The sequence below is a fragment of the Haliotis rubra genome, unplaced genomic scaffold (assembly GCF_003918875.1).
Source record: "Haliotis rubra isolate DU_JTF1 unplaced genomic scaffold, ASM391887v1 Scf1712, whole genome shotgun sequence".
Taxonomy (NCBI): domain Eukaryota; kingdom Metazoa; phylum Mollusca; class Gastropoda; order Lepetellida; family Haliotidae; genus Haliotis; species Haliotis rubra.
In genome coordinates this window covers 82,513-100,348 of record NW_025765684.1, presented here as the reverse complement: position 1 = coordinate 100,348, position 17,836 = coordinate 82,513, and the positions used below count along the sequence as shown (strand labels likewise).

Genomic DNA, 17,836 nt, shown 5'->3' with positions numbered 1-17,836 from the left:
AATTTCCCAAACAAAATACTCCACGGATAATTTACGAGCCTCGACGCTGGAGGTTTATGAATTCGGCCAACATAATAATAAGTGACACTAACAAAACTAGTGTTTGTATGATCACGTCGTGCTTATACCACGAGTCTTTATACAGGCAATGCTCTTCAAGACAAACGCTCTACACTTTCAGGGGGATTTTCGTTATATGGCACAGCCAATGGAACGACACACTGACAGACACTAGTCGACATAAACCACTACTCGGTTCATGTGTGGGCTCATTGAAAATATCTTTGTCACAGGAATATACTTACTTTGTACATAAAACGTCATTGAGCATAGATAATATGTATCACGTGGAATTCGTTATTACGTAATAGTAAACGTAACTAGAACCGGTGCAACGCTGAAAGTTATTTAACCATTTGGTCTAACCGTCACACAAACACATTCGGATCTGACTGAACTTGATCTGCGACTGTCATGACAAATTCATTTAGCGCTTACACCTATTTCGTAATGCTTCTTGATCCAGTCCTGCTTGTATAAGTTTATCGTAGAGTCGAACCATGATGTGTCGAACTCACTTTTATCTCGAAGTGAAAGGTTAATCCTTAGGTATTATATTAGTCAGTATTTCGCGGTTGTGTCGAGCCTTGCTTAACTCGAACTATTTACATAGGTCCCTTCGACACAACGGTGTCCTGTACTCTTACGTCTACCAGTAAAATGTCAATACTTACTTAGGGGCGGTGTGGTAGCCCAATGGTTGAAGCGTTCGCTCGTCACGCCGAAGGCCCGGGCTCGACTCCCCACATGGGTACTTGAATGAAGCCCATTTTTGGTGTACCCCATTGTGATATTGCTGAAATATTGCTACACGCGGCGTTAAACTCAACTCACTCACTCACTCAAAACTTACCTAAGGCTGCGGATACCAGATTTCATTGCAATTCAGTTTTACTACTGAAATTAAACTATTAGCTTTAGTATGTTCAGTGTCAAAACGTTTCAATCATATTTTATGACATCGCTGGTATACAATATGGTTACGAGTGAGTGAGTGAGTGAGTGAGTGAATGAGTGAGTGAGTGGAAGGTAGGCAAACATACACAGCAATAGATCAGCAATATGAAGGTGATGATCATCAGTGATATGATTTAGATCCTTGCAGCGAGAGGGAACCTAAGCGGCTGGCCTTTATTTTCGAGGGATATTTACAACATCTTTACGTCATCAAGAAAAGTGCTTACAAGAACTTGAGAGAACAAAGGGAACATTTAGCCCGATGAATCCTGAAATCGTTACATCTTACCTTGTTTTTCACCTTGACAGCGTTACCTTTGGTTTGGGGAAATACATGTCAAAAACTGGAACGAAATGTACACCTTGCATGATACTTACACTGTTTCCCGACATAATGAAAACACCAAACTGATTGGAGCACACATAGCCCAATACCTGGAAGACTTTTACTATTGCCTTTCGATAAAATAGACAAATGCAATTGCAGTCTAATGAAGTTACTTTGGTTTGACGTCATCGTTATCTACTTCCGGAAACAAAAGCTCAATGCATTATGAACTACAAGTTTGAACAAAGGCAGTCCCAGAAGGTATTTGGGTGCACTTATATTTGAAGGACTTAAAGACATTCTTGACCAACTCGTCGTATTCCGGGACAAGCCGAAATACAATTCGTGCCCCTATGGAAGGATTTTATAGTGGCGTATGAACATCAGAACTACTTTAAACAAGAACGACAACACAACTCCAGCAGTGATAAACAATACAGAAACACTCGAATTTTTAAAAGTTATAAGATTTTAACCTGTTAAATAAATAATGATAATGGTGATTTGTTGAATATACGTTCTTATGTAATTATTACCAGCTGTTCACTTTATACTCTGAATACGGCTTACGAATTCACTTGGAGAATATTTTTCTTCGTGAATAGGAAAATCAAAATAACATTTAACTGTAACAAGAGAAAATAGATACACCATAATTACGTTAACATATATCTCGATTTGGAGAATTTGTGGAGAATCCTATATACGCGGTGTTAACCAGTTGTCTGAACTTGCATGTAACCTTGCTGCCATACCCAAGGTGGAATTTATGATGAATACGCTGACAAAATATGAAGGACACAAGAAACTAAAATATGCCCAATGAAGTGAAATGTAAGCACGGTGACTGAGTTTACAGTTGATGAAGGCTATTTATAACTGCATTAAATACAAATGTCGGAAGCGCACGTAGAATCTCAAAAAACATGCCCGCAAATCGCCCAAGAAAACACGCAACAGGAGAGCCGTACAAACAAACGCACATGCGTGTATTTGCATCTCTCATCGTCCATGGCACTATCCTTACATCACTTGAGGCAACACAATTCCGTTAGCTGCGTTCTTTGTACTTTCAATATGATAATATACCTTTTTCTTGATTTTCTAAACATTGACATATTGTCATAAACCATTTAAGTACTCGGGATTATTTTTTTATTAAAGCACCGCAATCATTACGCAAGTTATGATTGGCTCATCGTATTTTCGCACATAACAAGGATCGAGACGGGGACGAGTCTTCTTGGAAGTTACGGAAAGGGGCGAGTGGTGACGAATGGGCGACGACGCGTGCAGATTGATGCATGGACAAGCAACCTTTGCTCTCTGAATAATCTTGTCTGAGAATTGCAGGGTTCAGTAGAGATAACGTCGAAAGAACTCGTTATTTTATCTGACTGAGATGCTTCGTATACATCTCACGCACAGTCTCTATTCTCCTGTGTTTCATTTTGCTTGAGAAGACTCTTCTTCAATATGTACTTCAAGCAATATTCAATATTTTTCTAGCGACGCTTTTTAGCTTCACCTTTATAGTACTGCTGAAACTCTGTAACTGTTTTTGCCGTTGACGCTCTTTGGCCAAGAAATTAGCCTCCGATTTCTTCTTACGTTCGCGATAGGCTTTTTGAAGTTTGGCCCTTGATTTGGCCATGACTGTATGAACCTGAAAATAAAACCCTATTTAGACTTTAGAATAGAAATCGTTGATGGTTATCTAAAACTACAATTCCATGCTTTAACATCCGGTAAAGTTAGTAAAATCTGATAGAAAGTGTAGTAGAAAATGTACCATGAAAGACCTCAGTAATTCATCAAAGCATTTTATGCAGTAAGCAAATTCCAATCGCAATTTAAAAATAAAGTTTGCATTAAATAGTGAAAGGGCAAGTTTACACGAAAATTAACCTTATTGTCTTGCACGTTTTCATCATAAAAAGTGTTTATCAAGCAGTTTTATATCCATACTCGTATATATATATATACACATACACACACACATCGATATATACGATAGATACGATATATATGTGTGTGTGTGGAGTGCGTGTGTGTGTGCGTGCGTGCGTGCGTGCGTGCGTGTGTGTGTGTGTGTGTGTGTATATCTTACCTTCATGTAAAATACTTTAATTTCATTGGTCAATGACAGTTTAACAAGTTTAGTTTAGTAACTAATTTATATTTGGCGTTATATCAATTCAAATTTTCAACATTTACCGAGAGTTCAGTGTCCACAATAAACACACCATGGCTTATGTCCCTTGGGAAATGACGTCATTGGTGCCCAAACGATAAACGAATGACGTCGTTAGACCGTATTAGACCCATTTCACGTGGTGCAGGTATAGGTGTGGTTCTTGTGTCTCGATGCGCAGGCTACTGTTTTCATCCAGCTGTGCCTGACTGTCAGCTGGCTATATGGTCAGTTCAACACCGTAATGACCTTACAGTTTGTAAAAAAACAAAACGTATACATTGTACTGAAACTTTTACAACGCACCAAATTGTATAACATTAAACCTCAGTCGGTCGCCTTTCCAACAGTATCTTTTGTTCACAAAAATTAAAACGTATATGCACTACATCTCTTTGCCATCGGTGAATGCGCCGGCATTCTAATTGAATTATTATAGGATTGAAGGCCAAGGTCGTCAGTGGCGAACGGGCACGACACAATTCTGTTTGCGATGAATAAATGTACGTAAACAAACGTAAGTTACGGCTACAAATTCTGAGAAGGGATTTTGGCTCGGAATCGAGAAATCACGATTTTTCGAGCTTCCGAAGACCCTAGCTCCCAAATTTACTGCTCGATTTTTGTGCTGTATGTCTCATTTTGTAGGTAAATCTATTGGCTTGAAATGTGTGCAACTTTAAATGGGATAAATACAGTGAGTATTGTTGAATTGGCCCTGAAACGAACCTGGTGTGTTGAACACGTTACATCCCTTTCCTTTTATATAGTACTTAGACCCCGTTAGTGACAGTATATACCTTGATGGCAGTTTTTAGCGTTACAAGCCCCTGTGTTGTGACCAAGGGAAATAGTCAGAAATTAAGAGAAGTACCGTCATCGTTGTGCGTGAGTTTGCGTCAGTCACGGCGTCATGCTTTCAGAAAGTATAATATGTTGTGATGAATCTAGAAAATCATTGGAATACTCATATTTTATGTAACTATCGCTTGCTACGATACCTTTCCCATGCATGTTCTGAAACTAATGACCAAGTGTACGCAACAAGTAGACGAACGGATGTGCACAGTGTAAAATCTTTGTTTACATTTCAAACAAGACGTCCTTTCCCAGAGCGGCACCTGATATAAATCGTTCGATTTCATTAAAACATTTCCATTTGGTGACAAAGTCCATTTGTCAGTTTATTTTGAACTGTATGAGGAATTCAGGGACTCGTGTAAGGAAGATGGTGTTGAATTATACAATTGCTTTTATGGGCGAAACATAACCGACATACTCAGTACATGTGACGTGATTTTATAAACACTCTGGCTGAAAATTCACTTTGACGTTGTGTTTTCGTATTTTCCAAAACATTCTCAGTGATTCTCGGTACATCGACAATGTTTCAGAAGGAGCATTTGTGATTCGATCATATAGCAACAAAACTACCGCTGATCACAATGATACGTCTTTTCTTTTAAATTCAATTCTTCCAGTAAAATTTGACATTTGAATTAAGACATACTATAAATTACGCAAAACGCAGTGAATGGTGATTTAGCAATGTGTCTCAAAACTGGCGAGTTTTACGATGCATGTAATTTTCAGTGTATTTGATCTACAATGAGCGGATGATATCATAGAAAAATGAATTTCAAACAGAGTTATAAACCTATGGCCAATGTTGTCTATTGTTCTTGCAGTTGCTTCGCATTATGGAATAACCTCGGTAGAGGTTTTACAATGATCATTGTAATACCTCGCAGGAGGTTTTACAATGGCCATTGTAAAACCTCATACGAGGTACGAAGTTTTACAATGGTCGTTGTAAAACCTCATACCCATACCATTATTTATGACTGATACAACTTTGTCTTGCTATGACTGATCGTAAAATATCTCTTTGAAAACTTGCAAGATTCAGTGGCGATAACTGGTTTCGAACCCGCGACCCTTCGCTCTCTAGCTTGGCGGTTTTATCCACTACGCTACGAAGGATCGCTGTGAGTAATGAGATTGTTTGTCAGTATGAACCAGGTGTTTCTCACACGACAGGTACTGCGGGCAGCGCACGTGCAGGACACGGGTAGCGCGTGCAGAGCACGAGCATTGCGCGTGCGGGGCAAGGTGTTGGCTGCCAGTGGCGGGCTGTTCCATCAATGTTGGTCTACACAGTACATGCACAAATTGAAATTAAGTGTTGTCTTTGACGGTTTATAAGTTAGATAAAACACTCCTCCTCGGTTTGGGTTGAGATTGTAAAACCTCAGTGTCAGGAAATCCCTCGGGCGCTAACGCGCCCTCGGGATTTCCTTCCCCTGAGGTTTTACAATCTCAACCCAAACCTCGGAGTCGTGTTTTATCCTACACTTCAAAACTGCACATTGCATTTATCCTCGTGATGTATTTGGATATGGTATAGATATCAAAGTGAAGGTGGGTGAGGAGGGATATTACGTGCGATTTATGTAGGAATTTTAGTAATAAACGTAATAGGTTTGAAATCGTCTTCATTCGAGGTTGTAGGCAGTGTGTTTTTAGACCCAATTCACGGTGGAGTCTTCAACATAAACATCGAATCTCGACATCCGTCATTGCATGGCGTCCTCGCCAAGGTCGCCGTATTATTTACAGTGACTCGTCTTCCGATGAAGAACATTAACCACGACTATTTGAGACATACAGTTCCCTGTTATTCACATGCGGCTTCTGCTGTTGCGTGTTCCGCTCCTGATGCTTCCTTTTCGCTGCTTGTTTGTCAACAGTTCTCAACATGACTAGCCCGACAGTGATGGCCGATTGAGATTTAGTTCACGTAATCAGAGCTACAGTACAGATAACTTTTTGGGACATTGAGTTATGTACTCGCTTGTGTTCATCTCAATTTTCCTTTGAGTAACCAAATAAATTGTACTCACCTCACTCAAACTCAATTAGGTATTTGACCGCCTCCGTGGTGTAGTGGTTAGAGCGTCCGCCCGGAGAGCGGAAGGTCGCGGGTTCGATCCCCGACCGCGTCATACCAAAAGACGTTAAAATATGGTACTTGTTGGTCCCTGCCTGGCGCTCGGCGTTAATGGGTACAACAAGGACTGGTCGGCTCGGAGTCAGTATAATCTGTCTGAGTGGGGTATTCATGCTTCACTGCAACTTGGTATCTCAGTGGGCTAGCACTATAAAACCAGCTTCAGTCTGAGCTAGTACAAGCAGCCGCACATACACACCCATGCACGTCGTCATATGAGCGAAATATTCTCAAGCACGACGTTAAACCCAATTTCACCTCACCTCACCTCAGTTGGGTATTTTGCCAGTTTCTATTAATTTAAAAATATGATCAAGTTTAAATGTTAGTGTTTGTAATTTATATTTGATCTGTAATATCAGAAACGATAAGAAAGACTGCAAGTTGCCAAGTTCATGTCCTGAAATAAAACCTCTCAATATACCTCAGTTATTTTATCCATTCACCGGTACGCGAGAAGATTTGACATTTTTGTGTGTAAGCATGTAAGATCACATTTATTGAGTATGTACAAAAATTCAAGCGTATTTATACGCAATAGACTTAATAGGAATTGAGTTTTCACATAAATATTTGCGTAATTTATGCAGATACGCAGCTTATCTGTACCTCTGCCGTAATCATTCATTTCAAAATATTTACACTTCACAAGTATTTAGTTGAATTACATTATTGCATTTGAAACTAAATCCTCAATTGAAAAGATTTAAATTTTGATTCTGAATTGATTTTGTCATAATGTGTTTATTTTCTTGACTAGTTAAATTTTGCTGGAGTGAAGCGGTTGACATTCCAATCACCAATATGATGTATCTATCCGCGTTGTGCGGTTCTACATAGGAAAGCAAAATATTGCTTTATTTTAACTATATTTTCATTGTTTAAAACGTGGGTAATAAATAGGATACAAAACTCGTTACCCTTTCATATTAAGTTTATGTCCCTCGTGAAATATTTTTGCTTTGTTACTCGCTATTTTTTTTTAAAGCTCGTGACAAAGCAAAATTATTACACTCGGGACATAAAACTTGATATGAAAGGGGAAGCTCGTTTGTTATCCTTTAATTAGTCCCTTTCTTCGGTGTTTTGCTATCTGTTTCTGCCCATTATCAACAAATTCTTGCCTTAAAGCAGGAATACCACGCGGACTCTTCCACCACACCATACTGGGCGGGCCTACTGCTGTCGAAAGGCTTGCGTTCCGAGCCTCGCTTTCGTCGCAAACGTGGCCGCAGCGTGAATATGGAGTATTGACTGCCATTCGGCTCGTACCTCGAAGACGGAACGGAAGGTCAGGATGTACGGTGAGTAATCAGGTGATTATGTCTTTAGATCCATCTCAATAATTATATCTGATATAGAGCCACTATCCCCGGCATCATACAGTATTGTATCCTGGGAGAGTACGATTTTGTTATGCAAAAGTTGTCGAGAGGACTTAGAGCGGTTCTGGTATAAGTAGTTTTGCTTTCAGTTGTGTTAGACGCCATAGGCGTCGACAGGGTAGGGTCTAGGTCCATGTAGGTAAGGCTCATGTCATGAATGGCACATGTGCCTCTCAGAAGAGCCATTGACCTAACACACAGCCGTGTTGTTCAGAAGCAGCTGTGTTGCGGCGAGACAGTCTGTTATCTTGAAAAGCCAAGGGACGAGATACCTAGACTTACACAGGTTTGTTCCCAAAGTATAGAACTCCATATTAATCTTATTATTATGTTTATTCACATATATTATATCTGTTCTGATGTAACATTTCTTTGCCAGTATATCCTGGTACATCTCACCCTGCCTATTCTTATAGTTTGGTTCTAATGAAAATAATGCCATTCCGCCAACTAGATATAAGTACAATTACTTCACTTAACAGTTTGTCAATATATGTGCGCGTGCTTTTGAATTCTCTGATGCGTATTTATTTTACTGGTCTACTATATTCTCAAAAACAATTTACACTTGACTTATCATTGTTTCTGTTACAAACCAGTGGTCTATAGTGAAAGTGGAAATATAATGTTTGGGTCAATGTTTTCTACAATATTAAAACAAGCGGCAGTTATGCTACACTGATGCAACACAACACTATTGTTTTATAAGATTAATTACAGAACACAACCCCTATCTTCCCCTATCCCTTACCTATTTGGCCATCTAATAATGTGAAAATAGTCGTTCCTTACCCCCTCGTCAACAGTATCCTACAACATGGTGTGTGTGTGTGTGTTTGTGTGTGTGTGTGTGTGTGTGTGTGAGAGAGAGAGAGAGAGAGAGAGAGATAGAGAGAGAGGTAGGCTTCCTTATGCAAGGCGTCACAATAGAAATAGCTTGTAGTTTGGGTAGCACATTTGGGAGCCTGGTACATACTGCACCAACATACTTAAAGGTCACATGCAACGTAAAACACAACTTTGCAGATTCTGATACCTTTTGGTATGGACTTACCAAAACAAATCGTCAAAAATGCAAATTCAACTTATAAAGTTGAAAAATAACGCGATGAAAAAAACCGCGCGAAATCGGAGTTCAAACGTTTCATTAATTTTCCCCGACTTTTCGGAGGAAAACTGGTTTCAACAGCTGGGTTTCCCCCCTAGCACGTGCGCAGTGAAATAGGTTTGCGCAGCTTGGAAGCGGGTTGTCCGGTGAATACTCAGTGAAGGTTTTGTTGTGAGCTATTTTTCTAATGTTTTGTTGATATCTCACAGGCGCGAGCTATTTATATGTTATGACAGTAAATAAACTGTTTATATAATTTCATTTGTCTATTTCACCACACGTTCTTCTTACCGAGTCACTTTCTCAGTTCGATACTTAAAAGCAATGTCATTATTTAGCCTTGACAGAATTTCTAACTGTGATATAGATATGTCGTTGTCACAGACAAAACTCAATGTCTTGTTTTATTGACACCTGTGCGTCTGCCTGCCTGTCTGCAAATGACAATATTCAATACACAGCTGCTATCACTGACCACATGCAATTTGAACTTAAGACCAATCAGGCTATACACCATAAACAAAACGCATTGATTTATGTCCGAGTTCGAGGAATTCGGTGACAATCCTGGCCCTATGAGGCCTAGCGTTGACGTCTTGCAGTCAAGAGGGTCGACCACTTCTTTATGGGGTCATTTGTCACAATATACCGATTATTTATCAAAAAGGATAAATTTTGTGACAATTAATGGTTTTACATGATTATCAGTCTCTTTCTGAACATCATAATATTTACTTGTTACTGATGGAAACCTAATGTAAGTAAATGTGAATTCAACTCTCTTGTAATATTCATTTTGTAGGCATACAAGCCATTTACCGAACCTTACACTTCCCTTGCTGATGCTAAATTTACAAAGACTCTGTGACATATCGCAAAGTTTCCGTCGCAAAAATCACAAAGACTCCTCTCTCACGGTGACCAAGTTCCCTACCAGTGTTTCTGGTGTTCCCCGTCGTGATATTGCTAGAATGTTTCTAAAAGTGGCGTAAAAACACATTCACTTACTCACTCACTCTCATATTTCACCTGATTCTTTTGTTTTACCTGTTCACCCAGAATCATCATTCAATACGGCTTTGTATTTCTACAGTCACCGGTTATTTTCGAATCATCTTACTTTTGAAGAGTATATATTAATCATTTGTTGAAAATAAGGTAGCACATGTGTAATGCTGTTGTTTTAAATAATAAAACAATCTGACCACTAACCTTTATGTTTCAGAAACCGAAGGAAACAAGCAAGCGGCCCCTCCTCCGCGGCCACAACCACAGCAACCACCTCCTCGACAGCTACCAGGTATGTCATTCGTCACCACTCGCCCCCTTTCCGTAACCTCCAAATAGACTCCATTCGATCTTCTTGTAGCATACGTGACTACTCGCCTCTTTCCGTGACCTACAAGAAGGCTCGTACGCCATTATTGCCAAGAATCGTGGCAAAGCAGTCAAATAGCGCGTAGTAAAACCAGAGACCATATAACATTATATGGTCTCTTGTAAAACGCATTTCGAAGCACGAAAATGGCGGCACGGTCGAACTTTGAAGCTTTCCTAAACTATGCAAATCACGATTTAAACATAACCTTGGGCTAAAGGATCAGCAACTTTCAACACTGAAACATCTTTACGGAGGGAATGACTATATGGTTGTTTTGCCCACGGGATGTAGGATATTCTAGGATTAGCCATGTTTGGAAAGTCAGAGTTATCTTTTCCTTGGTAATAATACTGGACTATTTTCATCTCCGTGCCCGTTTGCGCTGCGACAGGTCCCAGTAGTAAACATGGCCACGAGAGGGGTACGGGACGCCACCTGGCTTGCCGGAATGACATGAGTAGTTACGAATTTTTCTTGGAGGTTACGGAAAGGGGCGAGTGGTGACGAATGGGAAAGGGGCGAGTTGTGACGAACGGAAGCTCGGTTCATCTGGAGCTCGGTTTTCATTCGTCTCAGATAGGGAAGATTGAATAGAATGTCACGATGTCCGGTAAAAGTAGGTGGTCACTATATGATCTCAATGGACTCATCTCAGTGAATACATGTAAATAAAAGGACCAACAGAAATGTATTATATTGTGTGTACTCAAAAGAGTATTTGAGAAACTGATTTGATGTGCTCCGTGAAAACCTTGCCTTGTGTCGGAGTAATACAGCTCCACAACTCCCCTCCTATGTAACACCTAACAACAAAGCTATGTACTTTGACTGAAATACCAACAGCTATAAATCCGCACTGTGTTTGCTCTGTGTGTAAACATATGTACGATAACATGAAAGAGAAGTACATGCTAGTGTGCAAGCCCTTTGCTACTTCCCCAGTTTGACCTTGCATAGATAATTCATAGCATTCGCATCGACATTGGCATCGTATAAGTTAATTGTCAGAGGGGTACACAAAGTACCAGTTGTCGGACATTTTCTTAAATCTCGGTCGCTGAGTGGGTTAGATCGCTGAATTTGTGTGCTGTGGATATGTTGCCTCACACTGAGAATGTGGGCTCGAACATATTTTCTTTTCTGTTGCAGTGAAATGTGAAGCGGCAGGTATACCGAAAGGACTCACATTGTCTCACCCTATACGTCTTCCAAGGCCGCGCCCGAAAGATCCACAACCAAAACGTATGTGAATATTTCCCATCAGTAATATATAAGTGTCATGGCTTTGCACCATGGGAAATCAAGAATTATATTCATTGTTTTAATATTTTTCAGCTCCAGTTAACAAACCTGCTTTCAAATGACCAAGCAGTTTTCCGAAGACTTCTTCTCATGGAGGCCTTACTGTTAGCAGATCTTACGTTAAGGTTGTTTTCCGAATATGTGGAGGACCAAAGTCCAGTCTTTAATCAGCTTGTTACGGCTTGTTTTTGCTGAAAGCATCAACCAAAATATATAGGTCTTATTTTGTTGCATCGGAACACTGGTGAATAAACTGGAGAATTTGAAACAATTCCGTATTCGGTGACCGAATAGGATTATTTCATCTCCTTATTTAACAGGTTTCGGATTTTCAGGAAAATCAGAACATAAATGCGACCATGCTACACCAGCACAGCCAGGCCATAGATCGGGTATAATTCTACACCTGTGCATCCAGGTTGTGGTTCGGGTATAATGCTACACCAACACAACCAGAGCGTGGTTCGGGTATAATACTACACCATCACAGCCAGACCGTTGTTCGGGTATAATGCTACACCAGAACAACCAGACCGTGGTTGGGGTATAATGCTACACCATCACAGCCAGACCGTTGTTCGGGTATAATGCTACACCAGCACAGCCACTGGTTCGGGTATAATGCTACACCAGCACAGCCAGGCCGTGGTTCGGGTATAATGCTACACCAGCACAGCCAGGCCGTGGTTCGGGTATAATGCTACACCAGCACAGCCAGACCGTGGTTCGGGTATAATGCTACACCAGCACAGCCACGTCGTGGTTCGGGTATAATGCTACACCAGCACAGCCAGGCCGTGGTTCGGTATAATGCTACACCAGCAGCCAGACCGTGGTTCGGGTATAATGCTACACCAGCAGCCAGACCGTGGTTCGGGTATAATGCTACACCAGCACAGCCAGGACGTGGTTCAGGTATAATGCTACACCAGCAGCCAGACCGTGGTTCGGGTATAATGCTACCGCAGCCAGACAGTGGTTCGGGTATAATGCTACACCAGCAGCCACACCGTGGTTCGGGTATAATGCTACACCAGCAGCCAGACAGTGGTTCGGGTATAATGCTACACCAGCAGCCAGACCGTGGTTCGGGTATAATGCTACACCAGCACAGCCAGACCGTGGTTCGGGTATAATGCTACACCATCACAGCCAGGCGGTGGTTCGGGTATAATGCTACACCATCACAGCCAGACCGTGGTTCGGGTATAATGCTACACCAGCACAGCCAGACCGTGGTTCGGGTATAATGCTACACCATCACAGCCAGGCGGTGGTTCAGGTATAATGCTACACCAGCAGCCAGACCGTGGTTCGGGTATAATGCAACACCATCACAGCCAGGACGTGGTTCGGGTATAATACTACACCATCACAGCCAGACCTTGGTTCGGGTATAATGCTACACCATCACAGCCAGACCGTGGTTCAGGTATAATGCTACACCATCACAGCCAGACTGTGGTTCAGGTATAATGCTACACCAGCACAGTCAGACCGTGGTTCGGGTATAATGCTACACCATCACAGCCAGACTGTGGTTCAGGTATAATGCTACACCAGCACAGCCAGACCGTGGTTCGTGTATGATGCTTCACCAGCAGCCAGACCGTGGTTCGGGTATAATGCTACACCAGCACAGCCAGACGGTGGTTCAGGTATAATGCTACACCAGCACAGCCAGGCCGTGGTTCAGGTATAATGCTACACGAGCAGCCAGACCGTGGTTCGGGTATAATGCTACACCAGCACAGTCAGACCGTGGTTCGGGTATAATGCTACACCAGCACAGCCAGGCCGTGGTTCAGGTATAATGCTACACGAGCAGCCAGACCGTGGTTCGGGTATAATGCTACACCAGCACAGCCTGGCTGGGGTTCGGATATAATGCTACACCAGCAGCCAGACCGTGGTTCGGGTATAATGCTACACCAACAGTCAGACCGTGGTTCGTGTATAATGCTACACCAGCAGCCACACCCTGGTTCGGGTATAATGCTACACCAGCACAGCCAGACCGTGGTTCGGGTATAATGCTACACCAGGAGCCAGACTGTGGTTCGGGTATAATGCTACACCAACACATCCAGACTGTGGTTCGTGTATAATGCTACACCAGCACAGCCAGGCCGTGGTTCAGGTATAATGCTACACGAGCAGCCAGACCGTGGTTCGGGTATAATGCTACACCAGCACAGCCTGGCTGGGGTTCGGATATAATGCTACACCAGCAGCCAGACCGTGGTTCGGGTATAATGCTACACCAACAGTCAGACCGTGGTTCGTGTATAATGCTACACCAGCAGCCAGACCGTGGTTCGGGTATAATGCTACACCAACAGTCAGACCGTGGTTCGTGTATAATGCTACACCAGCAGCCACACCCTGGTTCGGGTATAATGCTACACCAGCACAGCCAGACTGTGGTTCGGGTATAATGCTACACCAGGAGCCAGACTGTGGTTCGGGTATAATGCTACACCAACACATCCAGACTGTGGTTCGTGTATAATGCTACACCAGCACAGCCAGGCCGTGGTTCAGGTATAATGCTACACGAGCAGCCAGACCGTGGTTCGGGTATAATGCTACACCAGCACAGCCTGGCTGGGGTTCGGATATAATGCTACACCAGCAGCCAGACCGTGGTTCGGGTATAATGCTACACCAACAGTCAGACCGTGGTTCGTGTATAATGCTACACCAGCAGCCAGACCGTGGTTCGGGTATAATGCTACACCAGCACAGCCATACCGTGGTTCGGGTACGATGCTACACCAGCGCGCCAGACCGTGGTTCGGGTATAATGCTATACCAGCACAGCCTGGCTGGGGTTCGGATATAATGCTACACCAGCAGCCACACCGTGGCTCGGGTATAATGCTACACCAGCACAGCCTGGCTGAGGTTCGGATATAATGCTACACCAGCAGCCACAACGTGGTTCGGGTATAATGTTACACCAGCACATGTGCATCATGTTTTTAATAGCGGTCGCCAAGTACAGATAAGTCACGTTTTAAGAGAGGGTAATAAGATGGATGAAGGCATATTTTCCAGTTAAGAGGCATAACTCCGCTTACCACTAGTTCAATGTAACCTAGTAATAGTTGAGTCTGTGAAAATGTTTTAAACGACCTTTACACGGCAAACGAAAGTTTGACAACACATGTTAAAATTCTAAAAGTTGTCAAACTGGCGTTTTCACACGTCAAACACATGTCAAACTTTCGTGTCATTTTGAGCGCCATGTCTCTATCGGTGTGGTCACGTGACAATTTCGTTGAGTGCAATTGGTTGTTTCTGAACAACACGAGCTTGACAACTCTTCACACGTCAAACTCGAGGTTGACAACACCGAATTGAATTTTATTCGACTTGAGGAGGATGGACATATATGTCCCTCTGGCATCCGGTGAGTTAATAAGTGTATGCTACAAAATGCTGGATTGATCTACATCTCTTTGACGCACAACAAAATTTTGAACAAAAGGTCTTTTTTTTTTAACTGTCGTAGAATTTAATCTTGAATTTACACAGTACACTAGCGTAACCTTGATTCGTGGATATAAGGGAAGCGCGGTGAAAATCATGCGTTAGATGCACGATTTCTTGTATACTCACTGATTATGTTTTTCATTTATACAGCAAATTGAAAATGCCTAATATTCCACTCGTGAATGAAACGTTTGTCTACCGAAGCCATTTGCAATCAGCACCCATTCGTGTGCACACAAAATGTGACGTCACCTTGTTTCGTGGATTATGTAGTCGGTTACTATACTAGGCACATAAAGAAACTGTGCATGCAAAAAATTTAAAATCTAAATTTATCAAACCTGTGTAGACACATAAGGATTTAAACTCAGAGATTAGTGACATGTATCCAACATGCATGCACGTGCCACGTTCCGTGACGTCAGTGGGTTCGTCCTTGAGACGTGCAATACGTTGTTGCACTTGCATTCCGGGAAAGAGAAACAGAGCAAATGAATGCCACACAATACTGTCACTTTGGAAATCTCAACCCCTGCCCTTGCGATCCTTCAAAAAATTAAACAGCTATTGAAACGCATAGCATGCCAAGGCTCACGTCTGCACAACGTCATGAGGCTATTGGGATGGTCCGTGGGGCAATGTCTCAACGACAAGTGGCTGCACATTTCCACTGCCACCGGAACACCATTTCTGCACTGGTGAGACGCTACCAGAACACAAATGACGTCATCGATCGGCCACGTTCTGGACGTCCACGTGTAACAACGCCAAGACAGGACAGATGGATAAGGGTGACCCATCTTCGCCACAGGTTTCAGACTGCAGTGATGACTGCCCGAACCATCCCAGGACTTCGCCGTATCCACCCCAACACAGTTCGACAACGTTTACGTCATCACGGGATCAGACCACGACGTCCCGCCATACGGCCTATCCTGACACAACGTCATCGACAAGCTCGCTGAATGTGGTGCCGAAATCATGTCCGCAGACCCTTGTTTTGGTGGAGAAATGTTGTTTTTACAGATGAGTCCAGGTTTAACATTTCCAATAGTGATGGACGTCAACGTGCCTATAGACGCATGTGAGAACGTTATGCACAGGCCTGTGTCTTGGAGAGGAATCGCTTTGGTGATGGTGGTTCCGTGATGATTTGGGGTGGAATAACAGCACGCCAAAGAACTCCTTTGGTGATTGTTCAGGGCAACTTAACAGGTGTGGGCTACAGGGATCAGATTCTTCGACCTGTGGCAATTCCTTTTCCGCAACGTCATGGCCCTGGGTTAACATTCCAACGGACAATGCCCGCCCTCATACGGCAAGGGTTGCTATGGATTTCTTGCAACACCACAACGTTGACTTACTGCCTTGGCCTGCAAATTCACCGGATCTCTCCCCGATAGAGCATGTTTGGGACGAGATGGATCGACGTCTACGCCGTCTTCCTCATCCGCCAGCTAACGTCCTTGACCTTGCAACAGAACTTGAGAGAATCTGGCGTGACATCCCACAAGCCTTCCTTGCACGTTTGATAGGCTCTATGCGTCGTCGATGCATTGCTGTTCTCAATACCGATGGTGGACATACCCGTTATTGAGCTTGTGACATGGTCGTTTGACCCCTGTCCCGCTTGTGGACTTGTGACGTCATTGTGATTGACTTTTCAATTGAATTCTCCCGACTTGTTATGGTCTCATGATCCCTCCATTAAAGTTTATATGTACCTTTGACATTGTTATCGTGCTTATCAACTGGGATAATATTTTGACAATGCACAGTTTCTTTATGTGGCTAGTATATATGTCACTATCATGTATGATAGCCCATTGCAGTAAGTATTGACACATAAGAAAGCAGGCGACGAGGTGTGAGAAGGTTGCTGCTAACGGTGTCTTTTTTACTTGACAGTTTGTGAAAATATAATTTGGTATTAGTGGCATTAGTGATCTTGGGCTATTCATCTCAGTGCTGGACAATTTGATTTAGTGTATTTACGTGTAATGCAGAGATTCGGAACATTTTTGTCTGCAAGGCGATGTGTGTAAATCAAAAGTACCTTATCGTGACGCCATACGAGACTTAATTTGCGAGATAGCATGACAAATTACCGCGATCCACGAATCAAGGTTATCCACGAATTTAGGAGATACGGTTCTGTAACATAGCAAATCTAATTTTCCGCATCGTTGGTAGTAGGCCCACTACAGCGCGAACGCAGACCTCGACAAAGCTCACTTTTAGTGATTTAGAGAAACGAATGCACACAAAATCTCTGACGTCATGTCACTCTGAGGTCACGATATTATGACGTCACGCTATTGTTGCCCACATGCGCCTGGAAACAAGCCGCGTGCACAACAGCGTAAAAAATTATCATCTAAAATGGGATGTAAGCAAACTAAGGTTACACCACTGAAGCAAACATCTCCCGAGGAGGCTCTGACGGGCAAGATCAACTGCCCTCACGAACTGTACTACGCCAAGAGCCAGGTGACACCGTCCACGTCCCGCCTGTCAGGGGACGAGATTCTCCAGCAGCTCAGAGAGGAGGGACTGGTCCCTGTCCACCAGACAAGCGGAGGAGTGGCTTTCTCTGTGCCCGCCACCGAGTGT

At 42.7% G+C, this 17,836-nt stretch overlaps 1 long non-coding RNA gene across 1 annotated transcript; it reads left to right on the top strand.

The window, feature by feature from the left end:
- The first annotated feature begins 7,718 nt into the window (after positions 1–7,718).
- On the top strand, positions 7,719–11,892 carry LOC124272655. The gene is made up of 4 exons (XR_006897392.1): positions 7,719–7,853; positions 10,268–10,342; positions 11,573–11,665; positions 11,759–11,892. It is a non-coding gene; the product is annotated as an uncharacterized LOC124272655 (long non-coding RNA).
- Positions 11,893–17,836: the final 5,944 nt, after the last annotated feature.